This window comes from Pectinophora gossypiella, chromosome 18, assembly GCF_024362695.1.
Source record: "Pectinophora gossypiella chromosome 18, ilPecGoss1.1, whole genome shotgun sequence".
Taxonomy (NCBI): domain Eukaryota; kingdom Metazoa; phylum Arthropoda; class Insecta; order Lepidoptera; family Gelechiidae; genus Pectinophora; species Pectinophora gossypiella.
The window spans coordinates 14187068-14206719 of record NC_065421.1 but is presented as its reverse complement, the minus strand read 5'-3'; the positions used below and the strand labels follow the sequence as shown (position 1 = coordinate 14206719).

The 19652-nt window shown below is 37.1% G+C and overlaps 1 protein-coding gene and 1 non-coding gene across 2 annotated transcripts in view; one reads left to right on the top strand and one right to left on the bottom strand.

Annotated features, from left to right (window-relative positions):
• LOC126374852 (hemicentin-1-like) overlaps positions 1-19652 on the top strand; it is a 423187-nt gene that overhangs the window by 123956 nt on the left and 279579 nt on the right. The gene's annotated exons all lie outside the window — the stretch shown is intronic.
• On the bottom strand, positions 5752-5838 carry LOC126375374 (U6atac minor spliceosomal RNA). The gene has a single exon (XR_007567579.1). It is a non-coding gene; the product is annotated as a U6atac minor spliceosomal RNA (small nuclear RNA).

Genomic DNA, 19652 nt, shown 5'->3' with positions numbered 1-19652 from the left:
TTGTGATCTCTAGTTTGGTTAGGACATTATAGGTTGTCCAAAAAGTAAGATGATCCGTGCTTCAGTAGGCACATTAAGCCGTTGGTCCCGGTTACTACTTACTGATGTAAGTAAGTAGTCGTTACACGAGTCACGTCAGGGGCCTTTGGCGGCTCAATAACAACCCTGAAACCAGGGTTGATGAGGTTGGTAATTCACCTCACAACCCACACAATAGAAGAAGAAGAACAACTAATGGTTTATAATTTCACTACTGTTTACAAATAATTCTCTGGGCTCAGTAACGGAACTTTTGCTCTTTGATTGGACGTATTGAGCATAACGATATGTCAGATGATTCATTACTGATTAGCTACATCAAGTTCATCAGCAGTTGCCTTTCCTTTAACATACATAAACTTAACATGGAAATGGAGGAAATGACTGAAAACCAGTTCTGGATGGCGCCATAGCATGGCTCCAAAAAATGCATCGTTTCACAGGTTCCAAAAACCTATCTGACAGAAGGTTCGAAATGAGTTGTCACGCGTTTAGCAAACCGGATATAACCGGATTTCACCGCACACCACACGCGCGTGGCAAACCACATTGTCTATTCAGGAGGTTAATTTGTGACACTGATAAAATTGGTGGATAAATTCCCTCTGCGGTGAAGCGGTTAAACTGGTTTCAATTAGATTTGGTTCGCAAGTTTCTTGGACTTGAATGTATTATCTTAATTAAAAATATTTGAGTTTAAACCGACAGTTGTGCCATGCTTTTTTGAATCAAGATGACAGATTAGTCTTTAAGAATATTATCCTTATTATTTCTATACCCTTCTAGAAGTATTTCGTCCTCTGCTTGATTAAAGAGAGATTTTTGTTCAGCAGTGGGACGTTAATATACAAGCTCATGTTATTATTTCTTGGCTTATTTACCAATATTTTTGTCGCCAACATCATGCATGCAATTATTTCTACATTTTGTTATGACTTTTGCAGTACCAAAATGTATTTTACATGAGGATTAAATTCATCCTTTTTGGATGTCTTTGGGCTAATAATATATTCCCAAATCGTGTAGATATACAGATAACTATAATATTCATGAAGAAGCATCGTGTTACTATGCGTATAAGATTTTAGAACGCATCAAAATTTATTGCTTTTTCAAACAAATTTCATTTGAAATGGAACTAAAATCGAAATGTCAGCAATATCCGATAAAATTCAAACGTGAACCGCAATTTGATAGAAAACATTATTTCAGCTCGCATCCCGTTGGATGCCGAAATCCCACAATTTATCACTGTGCATGTTTAAGGGAAGCGTGCTCGCCGATTTGACCGCAGGTTTTATATTTAAATGTTTAATATTTTTATTTACTCGCGTGAATATTACGGAATGTGAATATCCGAATTTTATTTTCGTAACATTCATACATCTGTGCGCGATGTTTTTCGGACTGTTGATCCGAATAACGTAGTGCCATCTGTGGCAATTGTACAAACTAGTCGCGTTTAAATTGCTGACTTTGCAATTTAGGTCCTAGATATTAGGTACACATATTTTTTTTGACGTGACTTATGGCATTAACTACTTGGCCGGACAAATAAAAAGTGCTACGGGCGCTCACCCGGTACAAAATTTAAGCGAACCTCGGCTCAGGGCGTCGTCTGAGAGAAAAATATTGTAAAGAATTAATCGACCCTAGTGAGTCGATACCTACCGATAAGCGCTGAATGAGGAAGCACAAAAGTACAGGCATACCACAATATTTATGAGGTGCAATTATTCGGTTCGAATTATTCCATAATACCATCACTGATAGGTTAATCCCTTGTTATCATTGGCATAGAATAAGAAATAATATTGCGTATAGAACGGCAATTCTCCGCTCCCCACCAGCGGCTGAGCTACCTTTACCTCATCCCCCCCCTCTCCTCTCGGTCTAACTCTAGTCTTCAATCATATGACATCAAACGTCACACTTACGGATACGCGTGTCTGAGTAAAACGAGTTTTTTGTATGAAGTGTCCTGGATGTGTCATTTACGGTCATCATATTCGTCTTCGGTTTCGGATTTTGTATCAAAAATGGCTGCAAGTTGTCTTTGATTAGTCGTGGCTCTGCGCACCCCATTAGGGATAATGAGCCTTAATATATAATTATACGTACATTTGCATTTAAAGCTTAACATGCATCATAATTGGCTACATGATCTGTTGTAACAATAAAATATCAAACATTTCGGATATAGTAGTTTATCATTTAGCGATAATTATCCAATAGCTTTTTTTTTATTCAGATCATTTTCACATATTTTATTTTTACAAAATAAGATTGCTATTTTTTATCTGTGTATTACAAGACCGAAAACACGGGCGGCCATGATTGAGCTTCGTGTGACGTCACATATCACAAAATAAATAAAAGCTATTCGTCAGGTTTTAAGCTTTTTCGAGAAAATAAAACATTAAACGTTTGTATATTTTGAAATACCTATCCGAAAACTGTCAAGTACTTAGCCAATTAAGATTCTATATAATAAAATACTATATAATAGAAATGCCTCAAGGAAACATCTAAATTGGTCATATCTATGCCTACACTGAATTATTTAGTTACATAATCAATACGATATCGACGAAAAGTTACTTTATAGGTACGTAACTGGAACGAAATATTTTTATGCTGATTTGACATCGGAAAAATTACTTTTCTATTTTTCATTAAAAGTTTATATAGGTACTGCAACTATAAATTTCTACACTTATAAATAAGAAGAAGAATAAATAAATATAAATAATTAATGAAAAATAAATAAAAATAAATAAGAATTAATTCTTCCCAATAGGTAAAAGAAATGTGAGTTTATTTGAATTATTGTCGAATCTGATAATAATTTCACACAACTCCCAATAACAGAGGTAAGATTGAATTTTCATTGCTTTCATTTCCATTTACCTGAAAAATCCATTAATTTTTATCAGCGTTTATTTCCAGAAAGGCAGGTAAGTATTTTTTATTACTTTTGTTTGTAGGATCATTATGGAATGTCCATCAAATGGCGCAGATACCTATTCAAACAAATCGCTCCGACAGACGTCAGTTTCATTTTGTTTAAATATTTACACACTGATTTAGCTGATCAGTTGGAAATTGCGTTATAATATAACTAATATTAAAAACATACGTATTAAATGTGAGGAAAGTATAAAATAGGTGTGTAGTGTGTTAAAATATATTTGAATTTGAGTTTGACAGCTGTTTGGTAACGAATTGAAATTGAATTGAACATAAGGTAAACATTGGTAGTAAATAAACACAAAAAACTTTAAAAAATATGAATAGCATATAAACGTCCCACTGCTGGGCACTGGCGTTCCCACGATCAACCGGAGGAAGTATCGAGCGCTCTACCACGCTGCTCCGTGCGGTTTGGTCGAGATTTTTAGGGGAGCCTTCACACTTAGATCAACTAGCATTTTTACCCGACTCCGGCGAAGCAAAAGGAGGGTTATGTGTTTGACCGTTATGTATGTATGTACGTGTGTATGCACGTATGTTACCACCTAACTTCTAAATCACCTGTCAGAATTTAACAAATGAGGTGTCACCAGAAGCGCCTTAATTATTATCCGGTGGTTATAGGCTATGTGACGTCACGCTAAGTTCAACGTGGCGCCCTCTAAAGGATATAAGAAATCGCTTGAAGCGATAAGGCCGCCATTTGCCATGTACCTAGTTAAGAGACTTTTGCAAATATTTCCTTTTATTCTGATGCAATAAAGTATTTTTGAATTCGTATTTCAATTGTCTTTAAAATTTGAACATAAATATTATAACCTCCTCTATCAGAATACTGCATTAAAACAGTTTAAAACGATATAAATAACCTTTTGACATGTATTTTCAAACATTGTTTGTGATACACTTCATTGACTTCGAATACGCATTATAACTCTTTGTCCGGATTGAATTGTAAATTATTTATTTTAAATGTTTTCGATATGAGTTTCTACAAACAAAATAAAATATTGGTTGGGATTCGGAATACATTTTCGGATTCGTAGTTGGTAAGTTAATATCTAGCATATATCCGGTCAAATTAGACCAAATAATTACAGTGAAGATACACAAATTACCATCATCTCCCTAGCATTATCCCGTTTTTCACAGGGTCCGCTTACCTACCCTGAAGATTTGACAGGTCTGGTTTTTTACAGAAGCGACTGCCTGTCTGACCTTCAAACCCGCAAAGGGAATACCAGCCCAATACAGGTTAAGTTACATACCTCCGAAAATGCATTTCTCGGGAATATGGGTTTCCCTTCACCGCTGAGCTCGTGATAATCATTTATGATCCAAACATAAATCCGAAAACAAATTCGACAATCATTGGTTTAGGCCTCTGCCGAATTCAAACCTGCGACCTCAAAGTGACAGGCAAGCGTTCTACCAAAGCTACCACAGCTCTAGGATACATAAATCACCATCCGGGAAATGTTCAGCTGAATGATCATTTATGTATCTTTGAAAGTCAAGATTGACAAGACTATTGCTAGGTAGCAAACCTTTGACGTTGGCGCATTAATACCTATAGGTAAGTGGAGGTTAATTATATAACTAAATAACATTGATGTCAACAGAATTAATAACTTAAAAAACAAAAAAATGATGATCATTTTCGTGATGAGAAGAGTCACTCCTTCTGGTCCTTTGGTATACCGGATTGCTTCTCAATTTCTCAGTACCAGACTTGTACTAATACGCGATACGGCTCACCACCTATCACGTCGGTCTAACAGAAAGCTCAGTGAGGTGTGGGTACTCAGTTCATCAAGCACTGGGTGTATCTCTAATTAACCCAATTGCGATACAGTCGGGGGCTAATGTTATGTTATTTTCGTTACGTTATATTACGAAACGGGAATCTGTTTTTAATCGTCGTCACTATATGCCAAGACCATGCTTCGGAAACATCCAAGTACCACTTTATTTAAAACTCCATCAAAATATTTTCCTACGTGCAATATGATATTCATGTTATAGCGGGAACCGTAAAAATTCGAGTTTTGCAATAAAGCAGATAGTTTTACGGGAATTTTATATCTACCGACGACAGGTGAGGCTTAGGGGCGCAGATATTTCACCAACCGGCTAAGGTTTCGTATCGTTACGTTTTTACGTCCCACTACGGATTTGGGCAATAAAATAGTGGCCGCGAATCTTTATTTACTTTTTTTTTACCTTTGATGCGTTTGCTCTTGGGGCCAGACTTGCCCGAAGGCATTGACGAAGCCTAAGATGGATCTCGCCCAGAAAATGCCAGTTCACTCCGGCCTTGAAAGCACCCGGGTTATATGCATTCGGAAATACAGAAGACGGTAGAGAATTCCTCTCCCTAGCAGTGCGCATAATGGATCGCATATGGATCCAACATAACATAAGCTCACGACAATGTTCCAATTGGAGTTGTCAGAGGTGCATTTATCGCAAGATGAACTAATCCCACGACTCCCCGAGCTTTCTGTTTGACCATTGTGATTGGTGGGGACCCGTAGCGCCGTCTTTGATGGTCGAGCGAAGATTGTGGTCCAATGCGAGCCTTTTTTTATCGAGAGGAAATGCCTACCGCATACTCGCCGCTAGAGTAGCAAGAGGGTAGGTTATGTCCGGTACATCGACTAAACCCCCCGGTGTCCCTATCACCGCTGCTATGCCAAGCATCGGGGACACTTTCGCATTCTTCCGCGGCTTGGCTGCAAAAAATGTTTGATCATGCCCTGAACAATTTTACGTGTTTCATCCTCGTCAAAGGGAATGCCAACCGTCTCTCCTTTCAAATAATAACCTTACTTAACCTATATACACACTATAAACATAAGAAAAACATTAGAAAAAATAAAAATAAAGGCAATGTAGAATATTTAGTCTTTGACTTGCATGGGTGCAAATAAATAAAGAAAAAATGGCAACATTGAATTACAAATTCAAATTCAAAAATATTTTTATTCAGCAAAGTTACACTTTGAATCGTCATTTTTAATGTAACATACTTGATCACAGCCTGTCTCTTTGTTGATTGATTATTGATTGATATTTAACTTATTTATGAATTTGAATAAAGATTGTAATACCACTCAATAACAGAAACGCCAAAATATAATATAAAATACAACAGCAAGGGAACACCGCAGAAAATCAACAACAGAACAAAAAACGTATCAAAAAATAAAACAAAAACATAATTTCATGACAGGCCAGAAACCAGCCAGTCGCTGTCAAACTAAAGAGTTTGCGACATTCTGATTAAGTAAAATAAAACTCATGCAAACGACCAAAATGCAAATTTAGATGTCTTCGTAAGATACACTCAGCCCAAAGTAAAAGTGTTTACCTCTTTTATTCATCTGCGCACAAAGTGGCCTTTGACATTATAATCTAGACGATCTAATCTCGACTATGGAATCAGGAGAACTCAAAGTTGTGCGACAAAAGACGTTGCTTTTCAAATTCTGATGCTCTGTGAATCGTCTTTTGTGAAACTGAGAACAAAATATATTTTTTTTATTTCTTGAAAATTTTTGTTTACTTACTCATTTCGCCTTTCGCTGATAAGTTGTTTCTAAATTGAGACTCTACATTAGTACTTTTCCTTGTTTGAATTTTTCATTTAGTCTATATAAATGATTCTTTTTGATCGTTTGTTTTAGATTGAAGGTTTGTCGTTTTATTTAAGGAAGTATTTTCCTTTCCTTTTTGGTTATGGTTTTGATCGAATTTTTACCGGAAAAATACTTTACTTAATATTTTTTGGCCACATACATTTTGCTAACAGCTTTAATACATGTTCATGTGCAAATCGCATGTGGAAGGAAACTCACACGCAAGCCAGTACTTAATTTTGCTAGTTTTCTCAGAATGTATCAATATAAAGTATTTTTTTACTTACGCTAAATATTGAAACGCTTTGATCAGGAATTCGTTTTAAGTCCCTTAACACATGACGACATAAATCGTCTGAAACAGACGTATAAGGCCAATGATGAGTCAGGGGTATAACCAAGATGAACTAAGTACTAATACCTCAACGAGTTTCCAAGCCAAGCTGTTTTTATAAAAAAAAAAAACCAAAAAACCAAAAGCCGACAAACAAACGTCATAAACGAACAAGGAAATGTAATCAAGGAATTCAAACAAATCCTAGAAAGTCAAGCCACAATAGGAATCGTCTGCGGGAAGTATAAACCGACCATAAGAGTATTAAGAGTAAGATATAAAATAATGGGCAACTCCCAAACATCTAACCGCCGCATAAGAGTGGGATGTGCCAATAAATAAGAATTTACTGTCGGCTTCAGTAACATATAAATTGGATAAAGATATTTGAATCGAGCAATGCCGCTGTGAAACGGAGAATTTACTTTTGAATTCAGAAGCGGTTGTGAATTTAATAATGCATTATACCTAGCAATTGATTTGAAATAGCATCGTTTCTATCGTGTTTGTTGATTGATGATTGTACTGCTTTAGATTTTAGTGTGGAATTCAAATGCTTCTACAGGATATCTCGAAAACGACCGTCGTGTTGCAACGTTCCTTTACAATTGGATTCTCATAAGATCGAATGTTTTCTTCTCTATTGAATATAAATCGAGCTATTGGGTATGACAATCATATTGTAAAGAAACGACTTAGTCTTCAGATTGTATAGTTTCTTTTCTACGACAAGTTCCTTTTAGTAACATCTATTTTACCAGGTAACAAGGCAACACTTTACAACTAAACACCAAATATTTAATCGGTATAGCAATGCAGAGTGAGAAGTAGACCTAGCTGCTCTCGGATTGGCTTATGAACAAAAAAGTCCTAAGTACTCTAAGTATAAAAGTTACATAAAAGAAGTGGAGGAAAAGTAGTGGAATACTCTGCCGTGTTCAGTATTTCCGAATGCATATAACCTGGGTGCTTTCAAGGCCAGAGTGAACAGGCATCTTCTGGGCGAGCTCGCTCCATATTAGGCCTCGTCAATGCCTTCGGACGAGTCTGGGGCCAAGAGCAAACCCATCAAAGGTAGAAAAAAAATAAAAAATATAAACAGTCCTACTGCAGGGCAGAGGCCTCCCTCCAGTCAACCAGAAGAGGGTAAGGAGCACACTCTACCACGCTGCTCTACTGCGATGGCCTTAGATGATGAAAATGTGCAGAATTTTTACATACTACTGTTTAAAAATAAGAATATAAAATAAATTAAAGATCATAATGACATAAAGAAGGATGATATAATTGTAATACCTACACTGAAAGTCAGAGTGTGAGTTCTAAATAATCTTCTTCTTCTATCGTGTGGGTTGTGAGGTAGATTACCAACCTCATCAACCCTGGTGTCAAATTTACTATTGATCCACCAAAGGCCCCTGACATGACTCATGTAACGACTACGGACATAGGTACATCAGTAAGTAGTAACCGGGACCAACGGCTTAACGTGCCTTCCCAAGCACGGATAATCTTACTTTCGGACAATCAGGTGATCAGCTTATAATGTCCTAACCAAACTAGGGATCACAAAGTGATTTAATAATAAATGAACTGAATTAAAAAAATAGTTTTGTCTTCTTTACCATGACAAGTAATCGTAATCCAATAATCCAAGGTCCGAAAAAAAAACCAATATCTCCCAATCCTCTGAATTAGTTCAGAAACACCAAATCGATTCTGATAGATCAATTTGTCCAACAAGCAACACATCATCGCAGCTAAGCGCCGAATATATCCACGACTTGTTCCCAAGGGCAGGCGAAGTTTTATTAGAAGCGAACGACTTTGGGAAGAATTACTAACTAGCGGTACAAGCAACTCTTGGGAAAGTTCTTCTTGCAACAGATTAGGTTAATGAAGAACAATAAGGATGTAAGCTATGCCGCGTGTTTGGTTAATAATGAATTCCGGGTAAGTGAAGATGTAAGAGAGATGTTAGACAAAGTTAGTAACATGACATCAGCTCATAAGAAAGTCCCTTAGTAAAAAAATCATGAGGTCTTTAGACCCGTGGTAGTCAATTTGGAAGAACGCAGCGCCTGTCTCTCATTGTAAGGTTGCAGGTTCAAATCCAGCGTCGCGGAAGTATGCGGGCGCGTCCCACTCCCACTCAGGCGGCAAGACGAACACAGTTGGGTTTTAGTGGGTAGGCGGGATACTTGAGATCCTGGAGTCCCACATAACTCGTCGTCAGCCCCATGGCGCGGTATGCGTAAATGCATTTCCCAACGAAAAAAATATAGTTCAAATCCAGCACGGGCCGAAAATTAGAGGATCATTCATGAAAACCACGATGTTTTCATGGAAGCCCACAGTCCCGAGAGTGTATGTGACCTAAACCTGTATTGAGCTTATTTTTCCTTAGCGGGTTGAAAAGTCGTTCAAGCAGTCGCTTAAATTAAAAACCGGACCTGACAAATCTTCAGGTTCGGTAAGCGGACTCTGTGAAAACGGGATAACGCTAAAGAGATGATGAGGTCAATCCGTCAATAATTGGAGGTCCTTCATGTATATCAAGGAGAACATATTCTAAGAGGTCACTTGGAATCATTGCTTGAAGAATTGTCTAAGAAGTTGTTTTACCGACATCAATGAATAACTAACCACGGTGGTTACAAAGGCCACTCACGTCAAAGCAATACATCTAAAAAGCAATATCGTGACATTTACGCATACAAAAATAGGTGCGCAATGACAACAAATGTCTTTTTTAGATGAATAGCTTATAAGGTGGCCTTTTTAACCCCCCTGAACTCACTTAAATATGTTTTTCTCTTCTATAAATTTAATCCCTCAGTGCTATTATTCTTGAAGGAGCATTTCTATGCATTTTAATGGAGTCTACAAATAAAACGCGCCGTCTAGTAGATACTGAACTATAATTGAGTATTCGCTCAATTTGAGCTTACCGGGGAACTAGAACCGACGCTAGCTTTATTTAAGTTTCATAAAGTTATTTCATACTTGGATTGTTTTGTGTATGTTTTATTGTAGTTATAAAAACTATGAATATTTTTAGATACAGTATTTTATTGTTAGATATGAATCGCTCATAAAATAACGATAAGTATGTTAAAGGTTTTTATTATTTTATATAAAGTGGCCACGATTCCTGCAGACAACTCCTAATTTTATTTTATGTTATACCCATCAATTTCCGAAAAGAAAATGGACGGAGAGCTTTCAGCAGTTAATAGTATTCATAATCATTTATTTGCAATAAAAATAATAATAAAAATAATAATGTAAATGAATGAATAATCCGGGAGATAAAAATAGGTATCTCTCTGATATGCAACTCGTTTGACGTGTGCTGTCAACTTATTTCTCTCGGGTTATTGGCCAATATACAATTCTGGAAGGATTTTTTAAATTTCTGCATTTTACGTGTGTTCCGTAAATTTTATGCCTGTCGATTTTTGTCTCTTTTTTATCGGTGTAAAATAAAATTTTATGGTATGTATATTGGAATCAGCATCTGTTTTACTACGAGTATATTAGCAAGGTGCTTGTCTATTAAAAAATGTAGTTCACGTATTATTTTATCTCATTGCTCGAAGATATAAAACAAAATATTACAGATATTTTTTTTATCTATCACAATAATTATATAATTTTTGAAGATTTGTGACCTAATCTGTATTGGGCTGGTTTTTTCTTCGCGGGTTGGAAGGTGAGACAGGCAGTGTAGCCGGGGAAACGAAGCAGTAAGAAAATCCTCTGCACAGTACGCGTTCATTTAAAAAAAAAAAAAAAACAATATTGTTATACAATTTAGTTATTTTGCTGCCTAATATAGACAGTTAATCCAATAAAATATTATCTATTTTCTTATTAAACTTTTTTAGTCGTTTTCTAATTTTATTATTGAGTTTTATACGTGTGGTGGTATTCTAAACAGCAGTGTTATATAAATTTGTAATAATATAATTTCGTATGTAATTACTTAATTTTATAATATTTAGTTAGATAATATCTTATTATTATTATATTATTTATATTATAATATATTATTATTTAAATATTTTTATTGTTAATATTTATTATTATTTATATTATAATAATAAGGCACCTCGAGTCGCCCCTTTTATATTGTCATCCCCTTCCAGGGCGTCACATGTACCTTCTTACTATGTTCCACATTAATTTATGTTCGTGACATGTAATCAATGAATATGAAAGTGCATTCATATCTTCTAAATATTCACTAACTTTATAATGACCTAAAGTTTCTATTTAATTACTGACTTAAAACTGTTTTCAACATTCTCCAATATCGTCTATCAAAGGCCAATCTTAAGATATAATATCAAAAAAGGCTGCCAATAATCTCTTTGTTGTAGCTTTGCTCAGTCTATTATCAGTTGCGTTGAGTAATGTGTGTAAAAATTTACAACCAACTCGAATATATGCGATTTATCGAGTTTAAAACAAAAGCACACTATTAACGTCCAATAAATCCAAGGGAATCGTACTTGGGTTTAATTCGTAGTTTAATTGATGCTCGCCTCGGGTCCGATTGTAATCGGCGGGTCCGTCCTATTCGTAATCATGACCACACGCATTTAGGGATCGAATCTACGTATGGATTTTGTGCGCGTACCCGCCGCGATTGTGATCTGGATAAAATAGGAAGCGAACCATAGATTTATTGCGATTCACTTTGACGTCAACGAAAAATGTCCTATGGGTATTAGGCGTGAGTTTATATTATAAAAAAATGTTACTCGTTTTTTATACTTAATAGCTTTAGAGAAACTTTCTATAGTTTATCATAGGCCTTATCTCCAGGCCTAAAATCACGCCCGTAATCCCTAAAAGGGTGGGCAGACCCACAAGTAATCAAAGACAACTTGCAGTCACTGTTGATACGACGTCCTAAGATGAATCATGAACTATCGCCGATAAAAATGGTCCATAATGTCCTGATGGATCGTGGGATTAAAATGTCTTAAGTACATGCACACACACTATGCAGTAATAACACAGACTAAACATATTACCGTTTCTTACTCCGTATGCTGCTATATTTTATAATTATTATAATAAGCCTTGGTCTGTACCTTAGCACTAAAACTTTCCGGACTCGCTGACCCCCCAAAATACAGGTTTTCCTAGTTTGGGGGACAGAGAATCACTATTTGTATCAAAACTCTGTACGATCAACTGCTATTGTAACTTTTCGTTTGTGTTATTTTTGGAAATAAAAATACTTACTTACTTACTTACATAATAGTGTGTAGCCCTATTTATTCGTAGGTGTAGCCAATGATTATGCAAATGAACCTCATCAAAAATATTATTTGTTTGTCTATTAAAGACTTCTCGGTTCTGCTAAGTCAGTAAGAATTATGTGGCGAGTTTATTTTGCTTAGATTGTGTGTTCCGGATTTAACAACCGCTGCGAATGCAGACCAACCGCTGTCCCGTGTGTTTTCCCTCAATAGCTCTGCAATTAAAGCTTGATTCTATCTCGTATCACATTACTAAAGTCTCTTTTAATTATAGTCTTTATTAGAAAATATTTGTCTGTTTACATTATTCACATAAGATTTATTATAAGTATCGAAATCTTCTGGTTTTACGGGCGTTAACCATTATAGCTTCCGTGTTTGTGATTTATGTTTTTTTATTTATGATTATAGTTTATTATTTTTGTCATTTATGACTTAGGCTTGTGTGAATGTTTACATAACAAGTGTTTACGGTTATATATTATTTTTACCGTTGTCTTATCTGATGGAAGGCAGTATAATAACGAATGACTCAAGATGTACTTTTACACCCGTTAAAAGTAATGTATATGTCGGCACGTGATTAAAAAATAAATATAAAATAGTAGTCATGTGAGGGTAGTTACTTTCGTTACACCTACAGCACCTGCGCAATGACAACCACTCGCGGGCGAGTTATCCCGTAACCACAGTCGCTGCAATGCGCGCAAAACGTCGGGGAAACACAATTTAAAAGGTATTTTTTACCTTATTTAAAATTCATACATATCACATGTTACAATCACATATCATCCCTTTAAAAATAGTTTACTAAAGATATTAAAACACATAATAACGGGTTCTTACCGCGTTTAAGTGGGGATATGAGACTCCCAAGACAAGCGGCAAAGAAAGAGGGTAGACAGATATGTCTGCCCGTAGAAAATTATGGATCTACCTACTCCACTCCAATCTCATCAGTCATCCCGTGATCATGGCACTTGCAACAGTGTCGAAATATCGGGAGTCTCATATCCCCATTTAAACGCGGTAAGAACCCGTTATTATGTGTTTTAATTATGATAATAACCGCGTAAACTTAAAACAATGTACTAAAGATATTTCTGGCCTCACTTTACTACCTATATTATAATGAATCGTTAGTTATTTATGACTTTTTTAAATGTTTGAATCATAGATAATTAATTACGTGGTTACCAGGATCTGTGTCCGGTTAATGGCAATCGCCTCGTCTCCTATTACATGGAACTTAAACGTATGTACAAGCTGATCCCAAAAATAATACAACCGCAATTTTCATTACTAGCGTGTATTGAATTAAATGAATAAATAAATAAATAAAATATAAAGGAATGGGTGTATATGCTATACGCCTACGTTGTGTGTTCTTTTTTCAAAATTATTTCTCAAGAAGATTATCTGGAACACTTGTATGTTGCCAGTATTACGAATAAACTGCTTATCCTTCCAAACATTCTCCATGCAGACGATGTTATTGCTATTTAAATGTATCTCAGATAGTACACATTTATTTCGATGGAGATAGTAAAAGACTTGATCTATAAAAAGCTTTTCAGCGTTGTATTATAAAGAGGCAAAGTCATAGAACATATTTCGTAGAAGAATAGGCACTAAAACACAGTATTTATCAAATCATCCAACGCCAAATTCTACAAAACATTGAAAAATCATAACAAAGCACGCCTGCACACTGCTGTTTGGTATTATAATAGCTCACAATAATGTCACTAAGCAATTGGTTTTATTTCAAAAACCACCAACAGAATAAAAACCTTGTTAAAAGAAACGTGAAACCACAAGAATTGCGCGCCAAAAGTTTATTCGACTCCATTTTCCAGTGTCTCAGTTTCCAAGATGGCGCGCGCTTGCGGACGCTTATTTTTTAAAAGGCGTGTTCGTACAACGGTCAAAATAAACAAAAGAGGAGCGAACAAAGCCGCAAACCCCGCGAGGAACATTATAGAAGAGGGTAATAAAGAATTTAAACCGAGAAAAAAACAGCCGATTTTGTTTAGGGAAGGATATTCAAATGAGGTTTTCGTTGGTTTGTAAGTGGTTGTGGTTTTGTGCATCTAATCTTGGTTGTTGACAGATGTTGATTTGACTCTTAACAGGGTACATAAAAGCGAGTAAGTAGGAAAAATGTTTATTTTTCACAAAAATACAGCAAATATTGGTACAATAAAAACATCATACTACCAATTCCTCGGTTTGTCTGTGGGAGTGGCATGCTAATTGATTATTTATAGTCCTGAGAGATCAATCGATGATCGGTTCCTTCATGTCGTGTTCACGTCTATTCTACTGAAATTATTAAATAAGTTTCTGAACACGGTATTCGCTGTTTTTTCCCGGCTTCGGCTCTAAACCGCTCTGGATTCGGCTTTATGAGTTGAAATTCATGTTTATATCATAGACGTGGTTTTTTGGATTTGTGCCTGGTTAATGGCAATATAACGGCCTCCGTGGTCCAGTGGTTGAGCGTTGGCCTCACGATCCGGAGGTCCCGGGTTCGAATCCCGGTGGGGACATATCACAAAAATCACTTTGTGGTCCCTAGTTTGGTTAGGACATTACAGGCTGGTCACCTGATTGTCCAAAAAAGTAAGATATCCGTGCTTCGGAAGGCACGTTAAACCGTTGGTCCCGGTTGCTACTTACTGATGTAAATAAGTAAGTAGTGTGAGCCATGTTAGGGCCCCTGACTCAGGGGCCGTTGGCGGCTCAAAAGTTACCCTGACACCAGGGTTGATGAGGTTGGTTCTCCACCTCACTACCCACATGATAGAAGAATGACAATATGCTCGTCCCCTATTTCATGGGACTTAAACAGAGTTGGCGAGGAGTGATTACTACTATATACCTTTCTCTACCCCTTCGGGAATAACAGGTGTAATGCTATGCTATGTAGTGTTGATTTGTCCTTTCTTCACTCATGCTGACATATCAGCACAATCACAGTTCCTACATTTAGACTATCGACCCACATGCGCATCGCAGACTTGGAATTTTCGTCCCTAGAGAGTGCAACGTGCTGGTATAATTCATAGTTTCGTAATAACCAAGTTTGCCACAGTTTCACAGAATTTGATCTATCGTTTAAGCGATACTCTAGAGGCTTGAACCTGACAATACTGTTAGCTTTGATTTGACAGGCATCGTGTGATAGTTTGAAGTTTGAAAACAATGTAGCTTGCCATAGATCGATTTTATGTCAAGAACTTAGTTTAGGCTAATCAAATATTGCTTTGAATGTAACGTCAATACATACATACATACAGCGTATACGTGTCCCACTGCTGGGCACAGGCCTCCCCTCAATCAACCGGAGGGGGTATGGAGCATACTCCACCACGCTGCTCCACTGCGGATTGGTGGAGGTGATTTAACGGCTAGTAGCCGGGACTAACGGCTTAACGTGCCCTCCGAAGCACGGAATCATCTTATTTTTGCAGACAATCAAGTGATTCAAGAACGGCGGTTACTCCACCGACAAGAGCGCAGCTCTTAAATAGAGAGAGAGAGAGAGGTGATTCAAGCCTATAAAGTCCTTACCAAACAAAGGACAGTTTCACAAAGTGATTTCGACAATGTCCCTTTCGGGAATCGAACCCGGACCTCCAGATCGTGAGCCTAACGCTCTAACCACAACAATACTGCTTACTAATAAAAAACGTCACTGCTGTCCTGTGGTTCATCGGCTTGCTTCGCAAATGGGGACCGGTGGTTCGAACCCCGCTATCGGACTTTTCTCTAACACAGTTGCCTCGAAAATTGAATATAGACGGCGATACGGATCAGCACATATCACGTTGTTGGAAAACTCGATCAGGTGTGGGTACTTAGTTCATCTTGTGATAGAATCTATCTATATCTGATATACCCCTGTCTACCCTAATTGCGATATAGTCGTTATGTTAGAAGTCATCTCGAGCTCCTCCGTGCTTCGGAAGGCACGCTATGCCGTTGGTCCCGGCTGCTTTAGCAGTCGTTAATAACCATTAATCCGCACTGGGCCCGCGTGATGGTTTAAGGCCCGATCTACCTATCCATCCATAGGGAAGGCCCCTGCCCCAGCGGTGGGGACGTTAATGGGCTGGTGATGATGATGTTGGAAGTGTCTTTAAATTTGAATCTGTATTTAGTATAATCTCAGGAACCACTGAATGGATTTGCATGCAGTTTTACTGTTGTGGTCCATATTTTTCTAAGAATAAGGCTGGATAAAATCTTGTTATGATTCATACTCATTTAAAATTGAAATTCTGCTGAAAACAATGAAAAATCGACAAACAAAATAAAATTGAATTGATTTGCCAAATATTAAATATGAATTTCTTCTATTTGCCAATGAAAACCCGGCCAGTAAAACAAAATAAAATTCACAATTGCCAAATAAAAATAAATATTCGAAAAAGTAAAAGCGGAACCAGTAGGAAAGTGGATTAAGAAAACTCTGATAGCAGTCGCCCCAACGGGAGCCTTTGTAAATAATCAAGTAAAAAAAAGATCCTTGCAAACTCATAACTAATTTAAACTTAATTCAAACATAATTTGGTTATCTCGACCCGGCAAACTTGAGAAATAAGGAACCTTACTTTCTGTCCCTGAATCTTTCCCTTAACATTGTAGTTCCAAAGTTGCTATTTTAAATTTGGAACACTTAGAACAGTCAGTTTTGAATAATATATCTCGATTTTGTTTTGTACTACTTAAACTTCTGGTTTTCTATTTGAAACAGATGGAAAAATATCGTACAAAAATACGCAGGAGGAAGGGTCTTCAATAAACAAATCAGATGTGTAGGTATGGGTATTACATCGGCATAAAACCTAAGATAAGCAATGACTAGACTTTCATCTTCTTTCCCAGATGTAAAAAGATCTTTATCACCAAGCCTTTACAATTTGATAAAAAGCTGTCCTAACTAACACATAACACTGGTCGTGACTTCTATCATATTAAGACTTTCATAAAAAGTGTAATTATTGTTGAAGTACTTCAGTTATTAAATTGCTTACAGATTTGTTTTTGACGTGACTTATTGTAGATTTGCCACAAATGGCATTAACTACTTGGCCGGACAAATGGCGAGTGCTGAAGGCTCTCACCCGGTACAACGTTTAAGACAACAGGCTTGAGGGTGCCCAGTTGAGCGCGAACCTCAGGGCGTTGTCTGAGACGATGATTTGTATGATCTGTATTTGAAAGAATTAATCGACCCTAGTGGGCCAAGAGCGATAAGCGCTGAATGAGGGAAATCGTCGACCACGCCGGCGGGGTCGGTATCGGGGTTCTGAGGTATTTGTAGTCGCGAGCTTATTGGCCATTGTTTACAGAAAAAGTGTCTGTGCATTATCATTTATCATCTTCTTCTATCAAAAAGAAAATAGAAGATCATTTATCAATAATTAATATGTTGTATTAAAGTACCTATGCAAATGAGCCCAAAACAAATACAGCAGAAATACTGTTAAAAATAATACAGATTTTTATAATAAACTCAGAGCGAAAAAACACGTTAAATGCTTAATTCTCGCCGGGAACAAAATCGGCGACTGATACAAAAACATTTTTATGCTGAAAATTATCCGATTTAACTTTGTTTTTTGTGACGGGATAATATGGAGCGTACACAGAATCACTCTGCAAAAAATGGCGCATCAGAAAAAATGGCGGACGAAAAAATAAAGTGAATTCGACAACAGGGAACTGATATTGCTCAAAATCGAATGACCCTGTGTGATATTTTGCTGAGAAAGTAGACAATAAGTTCTCTCCCCTGTTTTGGAGATGTAGAGTTCCCTAGAAGTGATATTTAGGGGGAGTAGCAGGGCTGGTATTCAGATTTTCACATAAGGTCGGATTGACTTTAGTCCCCTTATAGAAGAATGACAAAAAAAAAACAAAACGTCTCGCAAATAGAGCTTTGTGACAACTTCTGGGTTGAAAAGGTTTTGGATACGACTTAAACAGCTACGTGACTCACTAGAATAAGTCCTAAAAATAATGATTTTGACATTGACTTTTGCCAGTGAAACTCAACGCCGATGATTTTTCTCGAAACGTACTGAACTGACGTTTGTAGGGAGCGCTGGTAACATTGAGACGCGTTGGCTTGCTCGCGCTAGAGATGTGACTGACCATAAATGGTAGACTATTAGGTATGTCCCATACAACGTTAATTAAATTTGATTATAAGGTTGACTACCTCAGTACTTTAAGGAACATCTTTGACAATAAACAGTTTTTTTTTATATCTCTTTTGAGCCACTTCCAAATTCTCTATCTCCAAAAAATCCAGCCACAGCGCAAATGATTTTTTCCAGTAGGAATGCTTGTAAATCATGCGACGTGAGTGCGCCATGATGTATGGCACTTTACTCCGGATTTGGAGGGCTGGCGCGTTTATACGCTTTTATGTGCACAGCACTATTGGAATTGGATTAGAGGAGTCTTACCGATTATAGTCGATTTCTGATTACTCGGCTAGAGGTTAGAGCGTTGAGCTTATGATCCCGAGGTACGAGTTCGATTCCCGATGGGGGCATTGTAGGATTGGATCACCTGGTTTTCCAGAAAAGTAAGATGATTCCGTGTTTCTGAAGGCATTTTAAGCGGTTTGTACCGATATTTTACTTAGATACATTTACAAACCCGCAGTGGAGCCAGGGTGGTGGAGTTTTGTAGATATAGACAGAAGGCCGATGACGGTACGCAACAAAGTTTGGCAGATGATACTGCCTTAACAAATCAACCTGTAGAGACAAAGCTATAAAAGTATGTTAGCATTTAACAACCTGGAGTCTAAAATCAAGTAATAATTGATATTGTATATCTAACTTGGACGCTTGCCGGAGGGACTGGCCGGAATACGCTCAGGACTGCGAAAAATGTAAAGAGGAAAGGCAGGCCTTTGCCCAGCAGTGGGATCTTGTAGACTAGATTAGATTGTATAACTACTGCTTCCTTTAAAATTCTGTACTTGACGTTAGCAAAACCCGGCGCGGTTTTGCGGTGTGTAACTAAAGATCTGCTCAAATGACATTGAGGTACCGCTCTATCTGTTATCTAAGGTAACCTTTAAGTAGCTTAAGTTGGTTTGTTAAACACCTTGTTAAATGTTCTATTTTGTAAGCTGTTGGTTTACTGAATAAATAAATAAATTTGAGGGCCCTACTTGAAAACGGACGACAGGACAAGAGTTCTTGCACGACTTTGAAATACGAGTAGACTACTCTGACCGCCATCCCACTCTCGTCAAACAGAGTACTACGGAGCGGAAGGCAACAGGGAAACCACTGCCCTATTGTTTCCTAAAAAAGTAGCATGGAGAACGCTACACTGACAAGAGCGTGGCTCTCAAAT